This window comes from Octopus bimaculoides, chromosome 20 (assembly GCF_001194135.2).
Source record: "Octopus bimaculoides isolate UCB-OBI-ISO-001 chromosome 20, ASM119413v2, whole genome shotgun sequence".
Lineage (NCBI taxonomy): Eukaryota > Metazoa > Mollusca > Cephalopoda > Octopoda > Octopodidae > Octopus > Octopus bimaculoides.
In genome coordinates this window covers 18,702,348-18,709,116 of record NC_069000.1, presented here as the reverse complement: position 1 = coordinate 18,709,116, position 6,769 = coordinate 18,702,348, and the positions used below count along the sequence as shown (strand labels likewise).

General features: G+C 36.8%; 1 long non-coding RNA gene across 1 annotated transcript in view; it reads right to left on the bottom strand.

The window, feature by feature from the left end:
* The window catches only part of LOC128250335 (uncharacterized), a 44,084-nt gene extending 37,323 nt beyond the window's left edge, over nucleotides 1-6,761 (bottom strand). The window contains exon 1 of the long non-coding RNA XR_008266362.1: nucleotides 6,659-6,761. This is a non-coding gene — a long non-coding RNA (uncharacterized LOC128250335). The remainder of the gene's footprint in view (nucleotides 1-6,658) is intronic.
* Nucleotides 6,762-6,769: the final 8 nt, after the last annotated feature.

Sequence of the window (6,769 nt, the reverse complement as noted above, 5' to 3'; positions counted from 1 at the left end):
TGTGTGTGTGTGTGTGTGTGTGTGTGTGTGTGTGTTAAAGATGGAAGAGAGAGGAAAAGGCAGAGAGAAAGTGAAAGGTTGGATGTCGGCTGGTGTAGGACAAAAAGCTAGAGGGGACAGTTACCTCAACATAGGGGTGGCTTATGTTTGTTAGCAGGAAAAAAGCAATAGTGGAGAAGTGAAGTAGTGCTGTGTGTGGTGGTGGCAGTGGTGGTGGTTTTATTAAAGATGATGGTGAGTGGTTGTTATTGCTACTTAGTTCCTGATAGGCAGTTCAGCCATGACCATCTCACCTAATTTACATGTTTACAATTACATTGTCCAATGTATTTTTTCTTTAAAATTACTGTAAGGTATCTTTTGAGGGAGATTTGGTTGCTATCACTTGCAGGAGAGACTCCTTTTGTGATGTTGGTTGGTGTTGGTGGTGGGATGGTGGTGAGGTGAGTGTTGCAGGTGATGTGGTAGTGATTTAACAGCAGTTAGTCGGAAAATAAAGGCTTCCTCTGCAAGAAGGTAAGATTAGTTGAAGGGAATAGGGTATAACAGAAGGTAACTGTTTTACATGCGGGTTTTGTTTTGTCTATTGAAACTACACCAGACTTCAATCGCAAGAGCTGCAGCATTCATTCATGCAAGAGGCACACTTTGTAGCTACAACAAGCATCAACGCAGTGCTGTCCCTGCCACATATATAATCACAACTTTAATCAACCAGACACATCTACAACATCCAAGAACATTACAACATTACTTGAAAATTATCCACCTCAGTCAAGACAAAATACTCAGACATTCATAGTATTACAGAACACGTCTACAACATCATCCTAAAAGAAAACATTGTCAATCCCTCACAGTTCAAACAATCACCCTGATGTATCTACAAGACTTCCAGATTTATGCTACAACATAGCTCTCCCAAAAACTACGAACGAACTCTCTCTCAATCCAAATAATCATCTGGACACATTCATAACATCTATGTATTAGATTAGATGTGACAGAGGCAGTATTTAAACTGAGAGGTTGTATTTATCCCCACTTAAACATGAATGTTCTCTTAGAACAAACTATACTGTGGTAGACAGCATGGGAGAAACTCTCATATTGACTTTTGGTGCAATATCACTAGTGGAGAGATAGATCACCACCATCTCAAGCACCAAAAGCTACTACATCATAGGATTTTGACCTTCCTTGGTCTTGTAAATGATGAATGCTCGACTGCTAGAGATAGCAGTGACTCATCTCCCCACTGCCATCATCGCAAGTGATATATAGAAAAACAGTGCCCCCAGGACACTCTTAAATTGCATCCTACAAACATTGTCCCTCATTCTCAGTCCAAAAAAATCACCCATATGCATTTGTATCCCTCCCTCAGACATCTACATCTCCCCCAGACATCTAAATTTTCCAGACGCATCTATATTCCCCAGTTACATCTACCATTCTCACCAAACACATCTACATCCTCTCCAGAGATGTCTATATCTTCCCCAGAAACATCTAAATCTCTCAGACACATCTACATCCTCACCAAACACATCTACATCTTCTCCAGACACGTCTATATCTTCCCCCAAAGACATCCTCTAAGACACATCTACATCCCTCAGTCCAATCTACATCCTCTCCAAACACATCACAACCCCCCACACTCAGACACATACACACCACCACCACCACCCAGATATGTTTACACACTCCAGACACGTCAACACCCACAGACACATTTAAATCTCTATCCCACCCTCTCAATCTAAACAAAGCATCACACTCCCACCTCCACCCCAGACACATTCACTCATCTCCCAGACATATCTACTTATAATGTCTTAAATATTCTATCCTCACCCTCCCAGTCCATCCAGACAAACACCCAAACACATCAAGACACAAAAAATAACACAATCTGCTCCATGATGTGCTGGGATGAACAACACTACTACTACTACTACTACTACTACTACTACTACTACTACTACTACTACTAGATCATGGATGAATCACCATCAATCACTCAATGTTGTTCATGTTTTAGTGTATATTTGTTAGAGTTCTACTTTATTAAGTTTTCTTCATTCATTTACATATACCCCTCCTCCACTCTTACCATTCCTCCTCCTCCTACACACACACACACACACATTACATTTGCCTCACCCCATCATATGCCCTCCCCCCCCATCTACCATTATTTCCATTATGTAATCCTTTCAGCGAGACTCACCAGTGCCAATATAAAAGGAACACTAAATGATCGCTTCACTTAACTGATACACTTCTCCCCCTTTGCTGTCTACCCCTTTATCTAACAACACTCTAACTTACTGACTATTTGTCACTCATGTGTATTTATTTTCTTACTTTTACATATAAATGCAACATACACAGATACACACACATGGGCATATACATGTTATTGCATTTTATATATATATATATAATAAATAATTTGGACAAAAAAATATAATTCGATTAGTGTGTTTAAATGTTGAGAAGAGCACCAGCACAGTTTAGGCTAACTATTGTCATCCGCAGTTGTGGTACACTTCTATTGGATCTATTTCAAGAACTCCACAGTGGCAGTTAGGGTAATAGTATTAATTAATAGTAGGAAATGGATTTCGTATTAGACTTTTATTAGCTACAACATATGTTTCGACCCATCAGTCTGGGTCTCTTCAGGTACATTGATAAAGAAGTCTCACTAGAGATTTTTAATGTCAGCTGGTTTGTTGTTATATGTCCATCAAGTTAGGGAATAAATAAAAGCAACTGATATTATAGAAATGCAAGAAATTGACACATGAGTAGAACTCATGTCTGGAAAATTAGTGACATACTTAGATTGTTTAAAAAATCGATAATAGGTCTCCTGGAAGGGATTCTTATATCTACTACATATAACTAATATATTATGTTTAAGCATCCAAGGGAAATAACCCATTCACTCCTGGAAGGAAACCTTATATATAACCTAGGGAAATAACCCATTCATGTTCGTAAATTATTTCATATAAATCAAATTGAGTATGCTGGTTTCTTAGTATTTGAACTATTTGAGTTATTTTCACAATTTATCCAATACAATGCTTAAACAAGTAAATAGCATTTTCCTAAACAATAGATCCACTTATTTTAGTTAGTGACTTATTCACAAATATACAACACTAGTGCCACTGAGGGTAATATTCTCTGCGAACTTGCAAAAGCTTTTTTCAGAGTTATTTACTTTGAATTGTTATCTCATTTTTATTATTATCTGATTAGCCTGTTATTACATGATATGCTTCACGATTTTAGTATACATACCTCATTAGTATTTTCTCCTAAGGTCTATATACTCTGAGAATGTATTAAAGCTCTTTTCAGGGCTACTTTATTTGAATTCTTACTATCGGGTAATTAATTTTGCGTTATTACATAACTGACTTCACAATTTGGGTATTCATAACTTATTGGGAATTCTTAAAAACAAGATCCTGTGTAAGGCAGTTTGGTATTCTCAATAAATGCACAAAAACCATTTTAAGGGCTTCATACTTTGTATTGTTGTTACTGGATTAGCGAAACAATTATGAGAGCGGAACCAAGGGATAAGCCCTTTCAATATTTCTCCCAAGCATTACTCATTACAATTCGTCTTGGCCTAATGGCCCTAAACGTTTGTCTTCATCAAAGTGTTAAGTTACTAGGATAATTTCCAACTTTTCTTAACATGAAACCAATGGTAGACTTAATTCAGAAATGAAGAAATTATATATCTACCAATGTAGTGTTGAGCACTCATTTCATTGTTCTACATTTATATATGTGTATGTGTGTGAGTGTGTGTGTGTATATATATATATATATATAGGTGCAGGAGTGGCTGTGTGGTAAGAAGCTTGCTTCCCAACCACACAGTCCTGGGTTCAGTCCCACTGCATGGCGTCTTGAGCAAATGTCTTCTACTATAACCTCAGGCCAACCAAAGCCTGAAAGGCCTCTTTCAGTTTCCACCTATCAAATCCACTCACAAGGCTTTGGTTATCCCAAGGCTATACTAGACGACACTTGCCCAAGGTGCCACATAGTGGGGGGACTGAACCCAGAACCATGTGGTTGAAAATCAACTTCTTACCACACAGCTACACCTGCGCCTGTTTACTTTTTGATCTTGGACAAAGTTCTTCTCATCTGAGAAGAGTCAGAGCATGTCCAGCTCCTTCAGTTTGTTCAGCAAACACTTCAACCGGATCACATGGTTCTCCTGAATCTTATCAGACATGAACAATCCTCTTCTCATAACACACGATTTGTATGTAATATCTTTGTGCACTACATGTTTAATCATGGACTTTAACTCATTGAGATGAATTGCTAAGATTCTCATTAACAAGACTCTGGATTTCTTGGACAAACTCTACATTTCTGACAATGTCTGACTACCAAGAACGATTTTTCTTTTGGCCATGGAGGACACATTCCTATCAGAGGCAAAGAGTTGTTTTCTGATCTAAAACTTGAAATGTCTTAGCAACATTTATGAAGGCTGCACTCTCAGGTTCGCAGTGGATGGCAGCTAAGGTGATGAGACTAACATGCTTTTCCTTTGTCTGCATTAGATTCAAAGCTTCCATGTAATGGCTAAAAAAAGGAGAGGCTTATTTAGTTAGTCTGGGCTATTTATGTTTTTTTATAGTTTTGTTCTCAAATAGCTAATGTGCCCTGAACACACACACATATATATACAATTATTCATGTACATGTGAATGTATACATGAGTTTGTGTTTGTGCATATTAGAATATTTGTGTGTGTGTGTGTGTGTGTGTGTGTGTGTGTGTGTGTTGTTTGGGAACAAGCTATGGTGACCTAATTCACATTATGTCACCTCATAAACTATCAGGCTTTTGTTCTGCTTGGCTGGATTGTTACAAGCTGAAAAAGATAAACGTTCACATCAGTAACAACAGCAGTACCTTAATCTACTCTACATCTTATTTCATACACCACACCTCAATACATTGCTCTTTCACTAAAATACACTACCCCACACTATTACACACACATAACCTTAATGTTCTCTCATAAACTATACTACATTGTAATACCCTAAACTATAAAACACTGTCTCACACTATAACAATCTACACTAGACAATAATACATTATACAACACTATAATATACTGTCCTATTCTATAATACACTAAGCTACACTACATTACACTATACTATGCTATAATATATCATAACATACCATAATACACTACACTAGAGGTTTTCAACTGGAGTCCATATTGCCTTTGGGGGTCCATATAAGATTCTGTTGTCAAAATTTATCTGCAACAAATTGGTTATAGTCCTACAATACACAAAATATTTACTTGTTAGGGTTATCTCTACAGATTTTCAATTGAAATTATTGTCAGTGCTGATTTTGTTATGGTGTTCCATATCTGAGATTCCTGATGGAACACAGTATTGACTTGTAAAAGCGTTTAATATACTTTGTAGTATATTATAGTTGTATAACAAAATACAGTGTTCCTACAGGTCATTGACAAAATATTTAAATGATTTTTTTATACAATTCCTAATAATATTTAATTTTAAAATATAATAGATTTTTTTTTAACATCGAATGGTGAGGAGAGTCTACCCAAATGAAATAGGAATCAAAGAGTTCCATAGGTAAAAAAATGATAGAGATACACTTGTGGTTATCTCTAGGTAAACCTCTGGAGAATGTTATGGTTGTGAGTTTTTCTTGTAGGAAAATGTTAAGTGGCATACATAAGATGATCATATTGTTCACTTAATTGTCCTGAATGGTTCAGAGATGAAATATATCTACTGCCAAGAGTTGTCAACAGATGTATTGACCAGTTATCTGCATTAAGGTGCCATAAAGCTTGGTAGAAGTTTTTGTTGTTATTTAGCTCCACATCAACCCGAGATGATTAGAATCAAGATCATAGCATTCCGGCCATGACCATTTATTTCATTCTTTTTTTTACCTCAGTGACTACATCATCTTGTGTGCCCTTTATTTGAGATGGTAATGTATGATTTTAACAGAAGTTTTGTTGCTATTTTTAGCAGATTGAGTGATTGTAAAGAAGCTCTCTTAGTGGTGGGAATGTGGTGAAGAATATTTAAAGAAGACAGAGTATTGGTCAATGATATAAGTTAGTTGAGGAGATGAGATGGTGCATTTAGTTGAGAATGGGAAACAAATTGGTTTGTAGTCCGTGCATGGACAGTCAATGCTGAATGCCAGAGCCAAGAACAGGCGTGGTGGACATTGAAGTGACTGAGGATGATGACTTCAAAGAATGACAAATGAGAGAAACCTTTATGTGATCACTCAACTTACTAGAAACAGCAGCAAAATCACCCCCAGACCACATCATGCCACCTTAGAAATGGAAATATACATTGCATAATAATGGCAGCCCAAATATAGAAAACTAGCAGAAATACCAGGCGTTGCCCGGGTTAAAGAGAATAATGAAATCTAAAAACGCCGTCTAGACTACGCATCATCTTTATATATAGAGATATATATACACACACGCACCCAAACACACGTATATATATGTATATCAATATAAATATATGAAAGTCAATGAAGTTTCGTAAAAGAAGGTGATCATGTACATACTTTCTTGCTGTTGTGATTATAACACCTCATTGTAAACTATGTTCCTTGTTTTCCCTTGTGGAGCATATACAAATAGGTTTTTTGTTGCTGCCCACTCTTGAGCAGCCAACA